The following is a 19,776-nucleotide window of genomic DNA, read 5'->3' as shown; positions in this document are numbered from 1 at the left end:
AGTAGATCACACTATACCGCTCAGCTAGAAACTTGAATTAAATTCCCAAACTTTAGTCAAGGGAGAATTTATTACTGTCAACTCTAAAAAACAATAACCTCAAGAATAAAACAAGATTTTACAACATTCCTTTACTCCTTAATTGGAAACATGATTAGGGAGGAGGCAGCAAAGCGATGAGGATTTAAGCAAAAATAAACACTAGCTGAACCTGGTCATTTACACTCGCACTCTCATTCAATTCTTACAATATTCACAAAACAAATACTGTACAAATAGCTAACACATTTAAACAGGAAAATTTTATAGTGCACAGTAAAGATCTATAAGATAAAAGGAAATGCCATTTTTCACCCAGCAAACAAGCAAAGGTGAAAACACCACTCCTATTCAACATAGTGTTGGAAGTTCTGGCCAGGGCAATTGGGCAGGAGAGGGAAATAAAGAGTATTCAATTAGGAAAAGAGGAAGTCAAATTGTCCCTGTTTGCAGATGACATGATTGTATATCTAGAAAACCCCACTGTCTCAGCCCAAAATCTCCTTAAGCTGATAAGCAACTTCAGCAAAGTCTCAGGATACAAAATCAATGTACAAAAATCACAAGCATTCTTATACACCAATAACAGACAAACAGAGAGCAAAATCATGAGTGAACTCCCATTCACAAATTGCTTCAAAGAGAATAAAATACCTAGGAATCCAACTTACAAGGGATGTGAAGGACCTCTTCAAAGAGAACTACAAACCACTGCTCGATGAAATAAAAGAGGATACAAACAAATGAAAGAACACTCCATGCTCATGGGTAGGAAGAATCAATATCGTGAAAATGGCCATACTGCCCAAGGTCATTTACAGATTCAATGCCATCCCCATCAAGCTACCAATGACTTTCTTCACAGAATTGGAAAAAACTACTTTAAAGTTCATATGGAACCAAAAAAGAGCCCACATTGCCAAGTCAATCCTGAGCCAAAAGAACAAAGCTGGAGGCATCACACTACCTGACTTCAAACTATACTACAAGGCTACAGTAACCAAAACAGCATGGTACTGGTACCAAAACAGAGATATAGATCAATGGAACAGAACAGAGGCCTCAGAAATAATGCCGCATATCTACAACTATCTGATCTTTGACAAACCTGAGAAAAACAAGCAATGGGGAAAGGATTCCCTATTTAATAAATGGTGCTGGGAAAACTGGCTAGCCATATGTAGAAAGCTGAAACTGGATCCCTTCCTTATACCTTATACAAAAATTAATTCAAGATGGATTAAAGACTTAAACATTAGACCTAAAACCATAAAAACCCTAGAAGAAAACCTAGGCAATACCATTCAGGACATAGGCATGGGCAAGCACTTCATGTCTAAAACACCAAAAGCAATGGAAACAAAAGCCAAAATTGACAAATGGGATCTAATTAAACTCAAGAGCTTCTGCACAGCAAAAGAAACTACCATCAGAGTGAACAGGCAACCTACAAAATGGGAGAAAATTTTCGCAACCTACTCATCTGACAAAGGGCTAATATCCAGAATCTACAATGAACTCGAACAAATTCACAAGAAAAAAACAAACAACCCCATCAAAAAGTGGGCAAAGGACATGAACAGACACTTCTCAAAAGAAGACATTTATGCAGCCAAAACACACATGAAAAAATGCTCATCATCACTGGCCATCAGAGAAATGCAAATCAAAACCACAATGAGATACCATCTCACACCAGTTAGAATGGCAATCATTAAAAAGTCAGGAAACAACAGGTGCTGGAGAGGATGTGGAGAAATAGGAACACTTTTACACTGTTGGTGGGACTGTAAACTAGTTCAACCATTGTGGAAGTCAGTGTGGCGATTCCTCAGGGATCTAGAACTAGAAATACCATTTGACCCAGCCATCCCATTACTGGGTATATACCCAAAGGACTATAAATCATGCTGCTATAAAGACACATGCACACGTATGTTTATTGCGGCACTATTCACAATAGCAAAGACTTGGAACCAATCCAACTGTCCAACAATGATAGACTGGATTAAGAAAATGTGGCACATATACACCATGGAATACTATGCAGCCATAAAAAATGATGAGTTCATGTCCTTTGTAGGGACATGGATGAAACTGGAAATCATCATTCTCAGTAAACTATCGCAAGGAGAAAAAACCAAACACCACATATTCTCACTCATAGGTGGGAATTGAACAATGAGAACACATGGACACAGGAAGGGGAACATCACACTCTGGGGACTGTTGTGGGGTGGGGGGAGTGGGGAGGGATAGCATTAGGAGATATACCTAATGCTAAATGAGGAGTTAATGGGTGCAGCACACCAGCATGGCACATGTATACATACGTAACTAACCTGCACATTGTGCACATGTACCCTAAAACTTAAAGTATAATAATAATAATAAAAAAAGAGAAAACAAATGATAACGTTTCCATTGTTGGCAAAGGTGCTGAGAATCAGGTATCCTCATGCACTGCCAGTGGAAGCAGAAAATAACACAGGTTTTCTGGAGGGCAATTGGGAGAACGTATCAACATTCTCAATAATACACGTAAAGCCTTTGCCTCACAGTCTACTTCTCTTAAGTTTATCCCAATGACACATTCACAAAATATTAATCACTCCATTGTATTTAATACAAAAAAACTGAGAACTAAATGCCCAATAATGGCAAACTGTCAAATAAAATATAATAACCATACAACAGAAAACGATATCACCATTAAAAATTGTGACATAGTTACGTATTTTCACGAAATGGTCTTGTGCTATAGTAAGTTTTTTTTTTTTAAATCATGTTACAAAATGTAAGAGGGTAAGTTTTATACATCCATGTGTACAGTGTGGTATATGTGCATTTATCTAAAAAGATATAAACTAAAAAGTAAACAGTATTTGACAGTGGGATTATGAGTACCTTTTTGTTCATTCTAATTGTTTATATGTTTTCTAAAGTGTCTTCCATGACAAAAATTATTAGTCCAATTTAAAAAGTATTTTTAAAAAAATCCTCACAGCAGCTTTATTGAGTAGTATATTATTCTGGGTCTACATTCAGCTTACATTTTTCCTGTTGTCTATAATCATAAATTATTTATGTACATGATTTTACCTCTAGTGTTCACTGTAAAAACCTTGTCTACATTTTTGTCCACCCCTATACCATCTACGTAATTTAATACAAATAGACTCTTCCTAATTTTGGTATGTGATTATCCAAGCTACAGATGAATTCAATTTAGAGATGGAGAATGTGAAATAGAGATAATGAACACAGTTATGTTTGCAATGCACGAGGCAAACAGAAATGGTGAACTCTTTAATAATGTATCCCCACTTTGTCTATGTTAGTTTTGGCTCCTATCACTAACCACCAAAAGTCCTCCAATACCTTCTCCCTAATATCAATGTCTTCATATCCCAAGTTCATGTCATTGCCGGCTTTATAATCTACCTTACCTGGCTAACAATTTTCTGCCAATATGTAACTCTTCTCAAACCAGTTCATTATCACCTCCATAATTTTGCTCATCCATTCATCTACCTAAAACAAGATTCTCTTCTTCTCAAAATCTGCAAATTCTTATATTTATTGTACAAGAACCAATTAAACTCCCACCATGACTATGTTCATAACAATTTCTTAATCTCTAAACTTACAGTCCTTCCTGACATTTAATGGGTAAGCGCTAAGATCTTTGCAAATGTCCCAAGTTGAAAATGCAATAATGCATGTAAAGTGCTCAGCATACTGCATTTAGCAAATATTACTAATTATTGTCAACATCACCATTACTACACAGACCTTTGATGAGGATTGTTCAATACATTAACATCAGAAAAAACAAAGCCACTGTGAGATACAGTGCTGAGCAGTTAGTAGGCTTTATTCATTGGCTAAGTTACATGACTCCTTCACAGCATCCTCTCAGAACATAGGCTTTAAGTCATGCCACACGAAAGTTACAAATTGTCACATAAAACAGGCCACATCACTTTGAATAGACAGAATATTAAATCTGTGGATACCAAGGTCAAATGCATTGCTCTTACAGAAAACTCCCAATAGTCTGGCACTTGATTGTCAGTAATTATTTTATGTGGTTTCTATGTATATATCCATTTCCCAACTTAATTATTTGCTTAGGTAAATCTGCTTTGTTACCACATGAAGCTCTTTGATAAGCACAGATAGGGCTGGGGGTGGGGAGGTGGGTATGGCTGCATCTCCCTCCAGAAAACTGCAAAGCACTGGCTGTGTACCAAGTATGTGTACCAGTATGAGGAGGGCAGCTTTCTTCCATGAGGCCTGCCAGGCAAAACTCTGTAATTGCCAATGGGTATGTCTGATTGGTCACACATAGAATTTTGGCCTGGAACCAGTTTCCTCAGCTACCATGTTACTCATAGGGTTCCTTTCAGTTCGACTTTTTGAAAGAGAGAACTATACACATACTCTATCTCCCCTTTCCTACCTCCCACTACATCCAAAAATTACTCTTGGCTAAAGTCATCAGTGGTTCCCCCATGTCACCAAATCCAAAGTCTACTTTATCATCTTTCTCTTTATACAATTCTTAGAACCATTTGATACTGTCTAACATTCATATTCATGTTGATAAGCCCATGCTGAATTAATCTTCAATACTTCATAGCCTTTCCTCACTTGTCTTCTATAATATTATATCGTTCAGGTTTTCTACATTTTCTCAAAAAAATGGCTCTTCAAGTCTCTTGTAGTTCCATGCTCTTCTCTCTAGCCACCAAAGGTAAGAGCTCCCCAAGGATCAGTCCTGGGCCCTAGTCTTGTGCTATAATTTCTTCTTAATCCATCTCACCCTCACACACAGCATTAATAGCAATCTATACGTACATGTGTGAAAAATGTATATCATTCATAAGCTCCAGATTCATTTACCCTGTTGTCTATTTGACATCTCTATTTGGATATCCTAAAAAAAAAAAAAAAAAAAAAAAAAGCTTATGCTCAATAGATCCAAAACGAAATTCTTGAGTTCCTCCTTCAAAACTGATCCTTTTCAGTATTTCCTACTTCAGAAAAGGATCTTATCATTCATCCTTCTGCTCAAGCCAAAAACCTGGGAATCAACCACTTTACTTTCTTCTTTTTCCCCCTACAAATACAATCTATCAGTCAGTCGTATTGATTCTACCTCTTAAGTAATCACAAAAACTATCTATATTTATATCAACTGCCACCATCCTAATTCAATTGCCATGATCTCCAACCTAGTCTTTCTTAATTCTGTCATAGCTATTTTAACCACTTCTGCCATTGTTTCACTCTCATCCACCTATTGCAAAACAGCCAGTCTAATCTTATAAAAATGAATCACTTTGGGCCAGGTGCGGTGGCTCATGCCTGTAATCCCAGCACTTTGGGAGGCCAAGGTGGGTGGATTGCCTGAGCTCAGGAGTTCGCAACCAGCCTGGGCAAAAGGGTGAAACCCCGTCTCTACTAAAATACAAAAAATTGGCAGGGCGTGGTGGCATGCACCTGTAGTCCCAGCTACTCAGGAGGCTGAGGCAGGAGAATTGCTTGAATCCAGGAGGCAGAGGTTGCAGTGAGCCGAGATCACGCCACTGCACTCCAGCCTGGGAAATAGAGCAAGACTCCATCTCAAAAAAAAAAAAAAGGAATCACTTCATTCTTGAGCTCAAAACCCTTCAATTCCTTTTCATCATAGCCATCATGATTTGCCCCCCACCACACACACACATAAACATTTATTCATTCAACAACTATTACTGAGTACTATCTCTGGGCCAGATTCTGTGATAGGAATTATGGATACAATTATGAACAACATATACTAGGTCATGTGGAGCTTAAAGACAGGTATAAAAACAAACGCACAAATATATAATTAGTACCTAATCATCAGTTACTAATAGTTTAATTAATTAGTAAATATGTGACATGAAAAATATTTCAGAAGTTAATACAGGGACATATAAGATAGAATCAAAGGAAAACAAGAATTGCTCAAGGAATTCTTCTCTCATTTTATTCCACTGTCATGCTCGCTCGCTATAGCCTTCTTCTTGGGTGTATTTGTTATGCTTCTTAAGCTACCCAGAATCTGAATACCATTCCAAATTCGGTGAGCTTTGAATCCAAAGTATTCCAAATATAGGATGACATGAATTATACTAGGAAATTTGAATAAAGAGTTAATGAAAGACAAGAATAAAAAGATTATTCTCTGTGATAGTGGCAACAGAGCTTAAGTCCAGTGGCAGCAATGTCAGAGGCGGTGGTGGTCAGTGCCTGCATACTACCTATACTGATACCATGGTATACACAGGCAGTAACACCAGCTGACCAGTCTTCTTTTCCTGTCAGTTTTCACAACCTTGTTTCCCAGAGTCCCACTGATTACATAAGCTACCCAATAGTTCCACATAATCTATGTTTATTTATTTACTTGCAATCCTTCCTAATAGAATCTAAGCTCAATAAGCACAAGTTACATCTAGGAAAGAGGAAGTGGCATGGGGGAAGTCCTAGAGGCTTGAAATACCACTGCATATAAGAAAGACTTTTGTTTTATTCTAGTTCACATAAAGTGACAGTACAAATGAAGATTCTTCTAGGAATTACTTTCTCACAATAAATGGTTTTATATCTGCCTGCATAAAATAAAAAATAACCTATATTCAATTTATGGATAGTTTTCACCTAATTTTTATTAGTAATACTTAAAGGCCAATGGAGAATTTAAAAGTGCGCTAGCTTATTCTATTAAGCCGAAAGTACAAATCAGGGATCAGCAAACTACGGCCCATAGGCCAAATCCAGCCTATTTCCTGTTTTTGTACAGAACATGAGTTAAAACAGTTTTTACATTCTTAAATGTCTGGGAAAAAATCAAAAGAATAACATTTCCTGACACATGAAAATTACTGAAATTGATATTTTAGTGTCACTATATAAAGTTTTGTTGGGAAACAGCCACACCCATTCTTTTATGTATTTCTATGGCTGCTTTAATGTGATTAACAATAGCTGAGGCGTTGCAACAGAAATCACGGATGGCACTCTCATTAGGTTGCATTGCTGCTCAAGGAACAAAAAAAATCACAGTAACATAGCATAACTAGACGCAGTTTCAAGGGCCTTATGAATTGCTGTAATGTGACATTTAATTTTTAATACCAGTGTATAAGAATCATATCAAAATGAGAAAAGAATAGAAAAGGAGCCTTCAACTGTCATTTTCAAGGCGCAGTGAAGTGTGGACTATTTTATCAAATTAAATGGCAATTCATTGTGCTTATTATACAATGGCACTACAGCTGTGCTGGAAAAATAGCATATATGTTGATTTTTAAAAACAGTATATACTTGGCTGAACACTCTTTATAGTATTTCCAACTCACAGGAAAGCAATAGTCCAAAAAAATAGAACATTTAAAATGGAATATCTCATCACAGCAGAATTTCTTCACAAAAATAAAAAAATAAAAATGAGTTTCTGAGTGTTGTATTTGTCAACCAATCAATGAAAGCCATTTACCAAAGATGACTTAATTAGTGTTTGAGTGCAGTCAAAGAAATGTGTCCAGAGAAAATAAACTTGCTTAAAAACTATTAGACTTTGAGCAAGAACAGTTGTTCAAACTGTTGAAGACACAGGAAATATCATCAACATGTCCAGTGAAGAGATAAGGCAAATGAGTCCAAGCGGTTTTGCTTGGTTCTTCGAGTCCACAGATGTCAGAGATACTGCTCAGTTGTTTATTTGAGGAGTCAGTGCTGAGTGTGGAATGACTTAAGAATCGGCCTCCATGAAAATCATGTGTAGAACATGAGAATATTTTCAACAAAATTGAGAAAACACTCATTCAGTACAACCTGATGTGGAATCTGCTAAGATGTGTTATATATCATGGTAGTTAACAACAGAGAGCGGAAAGAGGCTTAGTTGGACAAATCTACAAAGCTTGTGAAAATGTAAGTCTGTGAAAATTTAAAGCCTACAGTTATTCCCTGCATTATTCATCAGCAAAAACTTTGTAAAAATATCTGAATGTAAAATGTGGTATTCAATCAGAAGTGTCAACAGTGAACCTCACTTGCTCTTGTGGACTTGTCCGTTGTTGGTTGTATGATTTTTTTGACAGATACAGATGCTGAATATCCTGATTATTCCAACACATGGCAGCAGTTTGATGTCTTAACAGTGGTAAAGTCTAATTGTGATGTTTCACATTAGGGATCAATACTGAAATTTTTCTGACTGAGAAGAACCCCCTCAACCACTTTTGTCCTAAACCACTTTTAGCTTCAGCAGTAGACATAAAAATGCTCCTTAGTTGGGCACAGGGGGTCATGCCTATAATCCTAACTACTAGGTGGGGGCTGAGTGAGAGGATTGCTTCAGTCCAAGAATTCCAAAGGCTGCAGTGAGCCATGATCCTGCCACAGCATATAAGCCTGGCCACAGAGTGAGATGCTGTCTCTAAAACAAAAAATAAATAAATAAAAATAAATTTTAATGAGCTCAACCTAAAATTACAAGGCAAAATGGTGCTTATATGCAAAATTCATCCAACAGTAAAGCCATTTCAGTAACAACTGATGTTGCTTGAATCACAAAGTAATGTCAAACTGCTTTATATACTTCCCATGCTGTCAAAGTTAAAAGAAGATATTCATTCCAACACACATTTCAAGGAGTATGCTTTTGACCTCAAATTACAGTTCCAGCAGTATTTTTCTGCCTTTAATGCAAGTGTAAAGAAAATTTCCATATTCACAAATCCACTTAACTGCACAATTGAGGAGCTTCTACTTCAATTGGAAGTGATTAATCTGCAATATAATAACTAAAAGACAAAAATCAAGAAAAGAATCTAACAGAATTTTATAAATGCCTTTCAAGCAATGAATATGATCATAGATTGCAATCAAATTTGGCAATACCTATCTGTGTGAAGACGTTTTCAAAGATGAAATGTTTAAAATCTCATTACAGATCAGCATTAAAAGATAAATGTTTGTAATCAATTCTGATAACAAGGAACATTAATTTAGAACCCTAATCAAGTAAAGTGCTAGCTCCCCAAAAGGAATTCCATTTTTTAAATTCATGCATTTTAATTACACAAAGTTGTGCTCAATAATTATTATACTTTGAATTTTGTCCAAAAACTGTGGACATATATTTTCTCTCTTATTATAGATTTATGTTTACAGGATACCTTCAATTTTGCCTCTTAGCCCACAAAAACTAAATATATATATACTGTTTAGCCCTTTGCTGAAAAAGTTTACTGATCTCTGGTCTAAATCATTTAAATTCTAATTGTGTTCAAACTATATATCCATATGAGGTTATTTTGACTTTAGGAAATGGGGGGATAGGAAGCCAGAGGCAAAAAGAGATGTGTTGTATTCTTCTCATTTTGATATTTGCATGACAATCACTAAGATAAATATTAATAGCATTTCAAAATCCAAATGACAGATATAAGTTAAGAAATAACATGCAACAAAATACAAGGAGAGCTAAATCTAAAAGTTGAGAACATCATCAACTTCTTCCATCTGCTTTTAGTCTGCTATCAAAAAAGGTAATATTGTATTAATTTTAGGTAATAAAAATACTGGTCGAAAAACTAAAGAAAATGATTATTTAAAAAAATAAATAAAGTATAGGACCAATAAGACAAATACTGAAGGAGACAAATTTTGTCTTCCACAACATCAATTCAACTCTTTACAAACTGAGAGTTTGAGAAAAGAGGGGTAACATGAAAAAAGACAAATGTTAATTATTCTATCTAAAGGCTAACCTTGGCGCCTTTCTGTCTGGCGGCAGCCATCAAGTAAGCCAAGATGGGTGCATACAAGTACATCCAGGAGCTATGGAGAAAGCAGCCTGATGTCATCATGCGCTTTCTTCTGAGGGTCTGCTGCTGGCAGTACCACCAGCTCTCTGCTCTCCACAGGGCTCCCCACCCCATCTGGCCTGATAAATTGCGCAGACTGGGCTGCAAGGCCAAGAAAGGTTACATTATATATAGGATTCGTATTCGCCATGGTGGCCGAAAACGCCCAGTTCCTAAGGGTGCAACATATGGCAAGCCTGTCCATCATGGTGTTAACCAGCTAAAGTTTGCTCACAGCTTCAGTCTGTTGCAGAGGAGTGAGCTGGACGCCACTGTGGGGCTCTAAGAGTCCTGAATTCTTACTGGGTTGGTGAAGATTCCACATAGAAATTTTTTGAGGCTATCCTCATTGATCCATTCCATAATACTACCAGAAGAAATCCTGATACCCATGGATCACCGAACCAGTCCACAAGCACAGGGAAATGTGTGGGCTCACATCTGCAGGCCAAAAGAGCCGTGGCCTTTGAAAGGGCCATAAGTTCCACCACACGATTAGTGGTTCTCGCCAGGCAGCTTGGAGAAGGTGCAATACTCTCCAGCTCCACCGTTACCACTAATATAGGTAAAGTTTGTAAAATTCATACCTAATAAACTATTTAGGGCAGTCATGTCTGCTTACAGGTGTTACTTGTCTGTTAAAACTAGTCTGCAGATTATTTCATGAATATCAAATTAAGAAAGTTAAAGTGCAATAATGTTTGAAGACAATAAGTGATGGTGTATCTTGTTTCTAATAAGATAAACTTTTTTGTCTTTGCTTTATCTTATTAGGGAATTATATGTCAGTATATAAAACATACTGTGTAGTATAATAGGTTTAAAATAAATTCTTTAAAAGAGGAGTACTGAAACTAGCTCTGTAGATTTGTCTGGTGCATGTGATGAAACCTGCAGCTTTACTGGGATGATGGCAATGCTCTGCTGGGTTACTTTCAAGTAGCTGGGTTTTTCAGTTTGGCAGGTACAGACTTTTTAAATTGGGCTTTGCTTTAAAAATTGTAGGGTGGGAGGAGGACATCTTAACTATGTCATGATTATATTTAGAAAATTATGGGGACAAATCTGGGTTAGCCTGAGGAAAACTGCCTCTGTCTCCACAGTACCATTTTAAGTTCACATAAAAGGTGAAAGCTCCTGGTTCAGTGCCATGGCTTCATGGCATTCAATGGTTAGTGGCAGTGGTATTAACACTGGTATGTTTTGAAACTGAATGTTAGATAAAATTATTAGCCTTAAGGTTGGTAAGCTAGCAATCAATATGCTAGGGTGGGAAGCTGGTGAGCCAGTGGCCATTAGATAAATATCTTTCAAGTGTGAGCTTAGAAGTCAATCTTAAAATGTGTAACAATAACACTAATTTGTGATCATTATGAAACCCTTCAGTCACACTGCGGGGGGCTGGGGAGTAGTTGACTGTAAGTACATTATTCTTAGTCTATTCAGTTTTAAAAACATCTTGGGTTACCCACTGTGTGTATTCCCATTGGCTATAGAAAAAGTCATACAAGTGCATGGTTTCCAACCATATGTGTTTTCTGCAGTTATTTCTCTTGTTCCTGGCCAAACTACCCTAAAAATCCTTACCATTCCACAAAGTTGGGCCATCACTTGTGCGTCCACTTTCAGTCAAAGTATACCACCACATTGCATTTGTTTCCATCACGTCTTCCAGGAGACTAGGCTACTGTTTTCCAGGGTGAATTTGAGTGTAAAGGAAATGTAGACAAGGAATTGTCCAATTCTCAATTCTGACTTTGCTGACTTAATTTAAATGCTTGCTTCTCTGAACCGATTTTCTCCTATCTTCTCTAGGGGTTTCAAAAGGCTTAGTTAATTGATTTCCAGAAAGTACTCATAGCAAGTTCATAAAAGTTCTTGAGACCTAAATTTCTTCTTAAAAAAAGAAAAGATCCTAAGTCATACATTTTGATTGTGTAGAGGTTGTTCAACTAAAGGAATAAATGTCTATTAAACTAAAAAAAAAAAAAAAAAAAAAAAAGACTAACCTTGGCAAAATCAGAAAGAAACATTCCAGTACACTGGAGAAAATGGCTTTTTCTTCATTAATTAAAGATAATTTAGCATAATGTGGAATAATCAGTTTTACAGGCATTGAATTTTTATAGAACAGGTTATATGAAATCCCAAACATGTTCTCAGCACTTCAGCATACCCCTAAAATTCATATTTCTAAACATTAAAAACACTCTTTAAATCTCATTCATTATATGGATACTCTTTATCTATTAAAGAATACATAAACAGAATTCTTAAAATACATAAAAAATGCCAAATGGCTTCAGTTTCCAAATGGGCAACACTGAGGAAGCACTCCGAATGTTTCAATTTTAAGTTATTTTATAGGGTCATTACCATGTTTATGATAAAATTTTTAACACTTAAATCTGTGTAGTGTTACACTGTAAAAACAACAACTATACATTTCACAAAGATACAGTTAGCAAACATGACTCAAACAACCACCATGAGAAAGAGAGCCTGAGAGAGTGAGAGTAAGAGTGAGAGAAAGACAGAGGGAGAGAGAATGAATGGAATCCAAAGATTGAATATTAAGAAATGTCCCTGCTTACTTCTCAACTGGTTCTACATATTTTCCCTCCAAGATTATCATCATGTTTTAACTCAAAGAAAGTAGACTTAGGGTAATACTTATTCAGTATGGGGATGCTTACCAATCCAATTAATCAGATCTTATAAACACACTGACATTTTCATAAAGGTTCTCAGTATATCATATCAATATAATACATGTTCTGAATGGCTAGACTTCGTATTACAGGAAATAGGCCTCAGTGCTAACATTCATACTGAAAAGCCATTGCGATAAAATGGGGGATAATTTATCCGTGAGTTCCATATTTTATTAAGATTTATACAACAGAAGAAAATATGACTGTTTACAAGGAAAAAAGAAAACAGACTTACAGGACCTTACATTTTGAATCCATAAATAACAAATAAAAGATATTTAATTTATTTCCACAAGAAGATGAATCTGTGTGTGTATATGTATGTGTAAAGACCTTTATGAATGGAAAATGTGTGTGACTTAGACTAGGGCCAGGTATGTTTACTACCTTGAACATTTAATACTAAATGGAATATGCAAGTTTTAACTATATTAACCCTCCAATAATAAAAACTATCTGAACTAATAAAACGAAGTTCCAGGTTTATAAGTTATACATTAACAATGCATTGAAATTGCCATACGTCATTGAGATGATGATTCTTGAATATAAACAGAAGCATAATGACAGAGGGGATTAAAACCTGCAAATTAATTTCCACTAATATCAGAAGATAAAAAACACAAAAACAGGTTCTTTTTTTTAACCTCTCAAAAGCTAGTACTCATAGTTATATAAGACAATGCCTTTATTCTTATATATACCATTTTTTAGTAAAGGGGAACAATGTTTCCAATATATTCTCCTTTAGTTCAGAAAAAACACATTTATAACAGTTGGAGGAGGAGAGGGAAGAAAGGATAATAAAATAGATGGGTAGAAAATGTAAATAACTGATAAATCTATGTAAAGGGTATATGGGAGTTTCTTGTACTGTTCTTCAAACATCTCCAGAGTTTGAATTTACATCAATAGTTATCAAGGGAAATAAAAGCTATTAAATTTAGCCAAAAGTTTCAGTTTTTACTAACTACAATATTCTGTTTGCAACTATTTTCTATTTATTGAAAGCCCATATAATCTTCCTTTTCCCCCAGTTACTACTGTACTTAAATTAATCAAATTTAATTCTGGAAAAAACAATGCTAGTATTAAAAATTTTTTTGAAAAACATAAGATTAAAAACTTCTACACAAAGAATAAACTCCAAAAGAAAAGATGCAAATAAAATGACTATAATAATCTTTTGTTTTTTATTTGCAAGTATAAATCGGAAGAAAAACAAAAGCCTGGAACATAGCATCTGTCATATCAGAATATAAAAAGATGATCCTGGCACAAAATGAAAAAGCTCTAATTCATTTGCAAATCAAGCCTGCCGGTTCCATTTCAAGCTGGCGGTAACTGTCAAGAGTTAACAAGATAATCACTTTCAATCCTGCCTTCAATGGTACATTACACTGTTATTCCATTCAATAAGGCCGTTCTTTGGGGCACTAGATGAATGGTTTTCATTTCTAACTCACACAAAAAGTTGTGCGGGGAAAAAATCCACGGGGCTTAAGAAAGAAATCCCTTTATGGGCATTTATCTGCCGGTACTTGCTTTTAGGCAAAATGAGATATTTTGAAACATCAGTGTCCATTCACTTCCTCTATTCCTTTAGGCCCTTAATCCGTTAGAAAAAAAAAACAACAAATTGGCATATGAGAAAAGTGCAAAAGCAGTTTCATGTTTTAAATTATCAATGCACGTTAAACAAAAATTATTAAAATGATTATATGCAAATACAATGCTATTATATTCAAAAGACTAATATTAACCAATCTCCTCCTTATCTCATGGTAACTCATGTCACTTTCTTAGATTACTCAAGATATTCTGGGTGAAATGCAGGTGCTTAAAATTTCATATTTAATTCTTGTTGTGTTCATAATGACTTGTACACCTAAAAAGGTTAAAATACCTTTCCAAATTATTCCTAGTTCAATGAAAATGAATTTTAGCTAGATGTTATCTTTATAATGCATTTATCAAAAAGCATTATAAAAGTTTTTACTATTTCATGATGTAACTTAATTTTACAAACAAATGTAGGTAAGATAGCTATATAATTATTTTTGCAAAAATATTGAAACTATATATTAAAAAAACAAATATATTTTTGCTTCATACAAAAAAATATAGAGTGCAAAGACTTACATGCATCTACTAGTAATAGACAATTAGGCCATCTTTAAACTATAGTCTATGAGAGTAAAAGAATATTAAAATCTCTACTCTGACTGCTCATGCAGGCCTATATCCATCAAATCCATCCAACATCAGTCTAAATTTATAAGAACCATCTGTGTATGAATCACAACTTATTATTCAAGTCTATTTAACAATAACAACAATTAATCTTTCCCCACCTACTCCCTCAATTCAGGAAATAATATTGCTATATAATGCCTATGTAAATCATAATCTCCAGCCAAGACTTTTAATCCTTTTATAATCCCTTATTAGAGGAAAATGTGGATTTTTAAAACTCATAGTACAAATGTCCTATGAAGGACTTAAAGTCCTTCTAAAATCATTACTTCAAAAAAATTAGTGTATTTTGTATCCAAAAGCTTTAAGAAGTTAGAACATTCATGTTTACAACTACAAAGGCTACACACTTAAATTTTAAAATTCAGATGATTTCATGAATTCAATATGACATGGAGATAATCCTTTTATAAAAGGGAGAAGTCTTTCTGAAGCAGCCTAAGTTCACCCAATTCTTTCAAGTTCCAGTATGACTAATCATTTATCCTCTAAAAGGTAAAAATTATCCCTATTCTTAAAATAAATTGTAAAAAGATGGAGAAAAAAATGTACAGGAAAATAGTTCAGAAAGTTTTACATTATCAGATAGACTTGATCACTAATATTTAAATTTTTTATTAGTAACCTAAACTTTGTCATTGTGAATAAATTATAATGAATCTGTATATTTTAAAGTCCTTATAAAATTTAAGCTATAGCAGAAAACCAGGAAACTTCCAACATAAATGCCATGCTTAAATCTATTAACTTTCTAAAAAGCTTGCATGATATTATAAAACGACAATAATGTTAAGGAAACCTTATTATTCCAAATTTTAAACCCTTAGTACCAAACATGTTAACACACCAGTAAAGAGTGAGCATATTATGGTATGCTCAATAAATTACAATTGAAATACATGACAACAATGTGTAAAACCAATCTGTGACATTACAAATTCCTAAAGAACCCTACAAACACAAAGCTACTGGCACAGCGCAATTCCATTAGAGCTTAGTATTGTGAATCAGTCCCCATACAGGGTGAGGACACTAAAGTCACCCTATCATTGGGGTACCCTATCCTTTGTTGGGTTCCAAGATCATGGTTAACTCGGGAGGTAGAAATGTTTGATCTTTCAACTTCAAGCTGCCCTGCTGCAGCCTCCTTCCCTTATTAGATCCCTGGGGTTAGCTTTAAGCAAACACAGCAGCAAAGGCAGCAGGGAGTATGATGGATCTCCTACACATCAACCATTGGAACAGCAATGAAGAGTGTTTGAGGAATAGCACAAGCCTTGGACAAAAGCTTTACCAAGAGTCACAAGCGGGTTCCAACAAGCAACCTGGTGTCTTGAATTATGTATGCAGTTGCTCCTATCCATTACTCACACTGATACCAGGAAACAAAATCTTCTGTCTACAGAAATACAGCTTCTAACTTACAGGGATATCTACTAACATAGTAAATATTTGCTTTCAATTTCTTCAGTTAAAACAAGTTCTTCATAAATTACATTAGAAGCCAAGAAATGTTTTCTTGTTGTTCTTGTTCTGATATCTTCAAGATATCAAAAGAAAAAAAAACGGAATAACTCCTTAAGAACAGGTAAAATAAGAAATCTGTTTTCTGGGCCAGGCACCTATAATCCCAGCACTTTGGGAGGCCAAGGCAGGCAGATCACGAGGTCAAGAGATCAAGACCATCCTGGCCAACATGGTGAAACCCTGTCTCTACTAAAAATACAAAAATTAGCTGGGCGTGGTGGCACATGCCTGTAGTCCCAGCTACTCGGGAGGCTGAGGCAGGAGAATCACTTCAACCCGGGAGGCAGAGGTTGCAGTAAGCTGAGATTGTGCCACTGCACTTCAGCCTGGTGATAGAGCAAGACCCTGACTCAAAAAAAAAAAAAAAAAAAAAATCTGTTTTCTGAAAATACTAAAAGCATGGTAGTGGGGAAAATAAACTTCATCATCAAATGAGTAAGGCAGAAGGGAGATAAACTTAATTAGCATGTAGGAATGAAATATTTAAAATGCCTTCAAAATTTGAGAATATGATAAAACTTCAAGAAGATTCTCATATATCATACACCATAAACTAACATTAGGCTTACCACAAAAATTTAAATGAAGTAAACGAATGAAATAATTTTGTAAATATCATTTAGGCACATACTTGGATATTTTAAACATATCTGAAATGAATGCCCATATTTATGAAGAGGTCCTAAAAACCAAAGTAGTATTTAAAAAGGTGAACAACAGAATAATTAAAACTGGAAATTAACTGGCAATTCAGCAAGAAAAAAAATAAATGATCTATTATTCTATAAAAAGATTCTCAACCTTAATGATATTTAAGAAATAAAAATCAAAACAATATCCTTTATTTGCTGCCTACTTAAGTAGCAAAACTTTAAGGTTATAACCTTTTTCAAACTGGTTATGGGGAGATGACAGTCTCATATAATTATGTATTTTCAATGAAAGGTAAATACCTCAAATAATATATTTTCAATGTTGAAGATAACAGAGAAAGTCTACTATGATTAATAAAAGTGTTCAAGAATTCTATGCATTTATAAATGATCTGCAATAGAGATATAAATTTAAACTTTAGTATAAAAATTATCTCAAGTCACAGTATCTTTAAAAGTTTTGTTTTAATGTAACTTAAAATTAAAATTAAGACTAATAGTGAAGGAGTGGCAGAACAAAACTGCTGACAGAAAACAATTATAATAACTAAGTAACATGGTAAAAAATGTATTTATGGACACCAAACAGAATCCAAAAAGCCGCCACAAATAGTCTAATCACAAAAATCTCACTTGGAAGTGAAGAGTTACTGTTATATTTATTGTTTTATTATTTTCTGGTGTTGGGGCACTCCTATGGCTATGGCTGCAGAAACACAATAGTAGAAGACCCCAGCCTTTGGGTTCAAGGTTCCAGAATCAGAGTTCAGGGCTAAAAGAAAAGAAAAAATGTAAAACGGAAATGCAGGCACGAAGAGAACCACAGAAACAGTATGATCCAAATCTGAATATAAATTAAGTCAAAACCCTTGACTAACAGCTAAATTACACATACTCAGGGGAAATTTTCAGGGAATCCAGCAAAAAAGTAGCCAGAGATTAGAGAGAAATATACCTTTGATGCTTTTTAAATTAAGTGTATTAACCAAATATGTGCATCTCTGGCGGTAGAAAGGTGAAGAAGAATGAACTTGAAGTATCTGAGGACACACTGTAAAGCTGGCAGAGCAGCTGAAAATGAAGCAATCAACCACAGAAGCAAAACAGACAGAGTGAGCTCTATCTCTACTTAAATTCTTAGCTGACAATAAAATTACATAGAAACAGAAAAGACTATGCCACAGAGCCAGTCTAAAAATGTAACAATGGGAAGTCCTAACAGTACAGAAATATTAGACAGTACCTATAGGAAGGAAGAGGATCTTTATAGTTTCAGGTGAGAAAAGTACAAAAATAAAACAAAACAATAATCCCCAGGAGAACACAGCTGAATCCAGAGTGGCTATAATGTTTTTTTAAGCCAAAAAAAAAAAAAAAAAAAAATAGATACGGAAACAAACAGCATAAGAAAAGAGTAAATCAAAACTATTAGTGAACCAGATATTAGTTTTATCACATAAATATTTATTGGCAGCTATTATAAATTGTTTAAATATTGAAGGAAAAATAGTGTCAATGAATGGATGGGAAATCTCATCAGAGATATGGAAACTATATTTTTTCAAAAAGAAAATTCTAAAGGTAAAAGCAAAATATTAAAAAAATTCATGAAATGGGCTCAACAAAGAAAACAGAAAAATAAAATCAGTGAACTTAAAGAAAGACCACCATAAGTTACTCAATTTGGAGTACAAGAAAAAAAAATTTTTTAAATGAAGAGGACCTCAAGAGATCTGGAGGACAATAGCAAGTAGTCCAACATATGTGTAAGGTCCACCAAGAGAAAAAGAACAAATGAACAAACAGAATATCTGAAGAAATAATAGCATAAAAGTTCTCAAATTTGGGGGAAAACACTTATTTACACAGACAAAAAGCTCACTGAAAAGTGAGCTTTTCAGTTTGGCTAAACATGAACAAAAATCACTCTCACGCATGATAGTCAAACTTCTGAAAGCCAATGATAAAAAGAAAACCTGGAAAGAGGCCAGAGAACAAAGATGCAGTATATACTGGAACAATTATAAGATTACAGCTAACTTTTCCTCAGAAACTATGAAAGCCAGAAGACATTGGAACAACCAATTCAAAGTGATCAGGAAAGAAAAAAATTGTCAATCAATAATACATCCATATTTGAATGATAGTAAAATCTATCATTCAAAACTGAAGGTAAAATAGGCCAGGCATGCTGTCTCATGTCTGTAATCCCAGTACTTTGGGAGGCCAAGGCAGATGGATCACTTGAGCTCAGGGGTTTGAGACCAGCCTGCGCAACACAGCGAAACACTGTCTCTACAAAAAATACATTTTTTGTATTTTAGCTGGGTACAATGGTGTGTTCCTGTAGTCTCAGCTACTCAGGACGCTGAGGCAGGAGAATCATTTGAGCCCAGGAGGCGGAGGCTGCAGATCATATGATCTTGGAGGAGCTGAGATCATACCATTGCACTCCAGCCTGGGCAACAGGAGTGAAACCCTGTATCAAAAAGGGGGAAAAAAAAGAAGGTGAAATGAAGACACTTTTGCTTAGGATAAATATAATGGGATAAGTTTAAGTAGAATGAAATAAACTAAAGATGCATTTTAACAAGTTAAGTTTAAGGTGTAATTTGTAGAGGAACAACTAAAAATAAAACAAGGTGATACAGCTTTAAAACCAATAAAAAAATTAAAATG

At 34.9% G+C, this 19,776-nt stretch overlaps 1 protein-coding gene and 1 pseudogene across 9 annotated transcripts in view; one reads left to right on the top strand and one right to left on the bottom strand.

The window, feature by feature from the left end:
- RSRC1 (arginine and serine rich coiled-coil 1) overlaps positions 1-19,776 on the bottom strand; it is a 443,687-nt gene that overhangs the window by 257,463 nt on the left and 166,448 nt on the right. The gene's annotated exons all lie outside the window — the stretch shown is intronic.
- On the top strand, positions 9,865-10,596 carry LOC101148150 (large ribosomal subunit protein eL15-like; annotated as a pseudogene).

Source organism: Gorilla gorilla, chromosome 2 (assembly GCF_029281585.2).
Source record: "Gorilla gorilla gorilla isolate KB3781 chromosome 2, NHGRI_mGorGor1-v2.1_pri, whole genome shotgun sequence".
NCBI lineage: Eukaryota > Metazoa > Chordata > Mammalia > Primates > Hominidae > Gorilla > Gorilla gorilla.
Note: the sequence above shows the minus strand (reverse complement) of the source record. Positions and strands in the feature narration are given on the sequence as shown.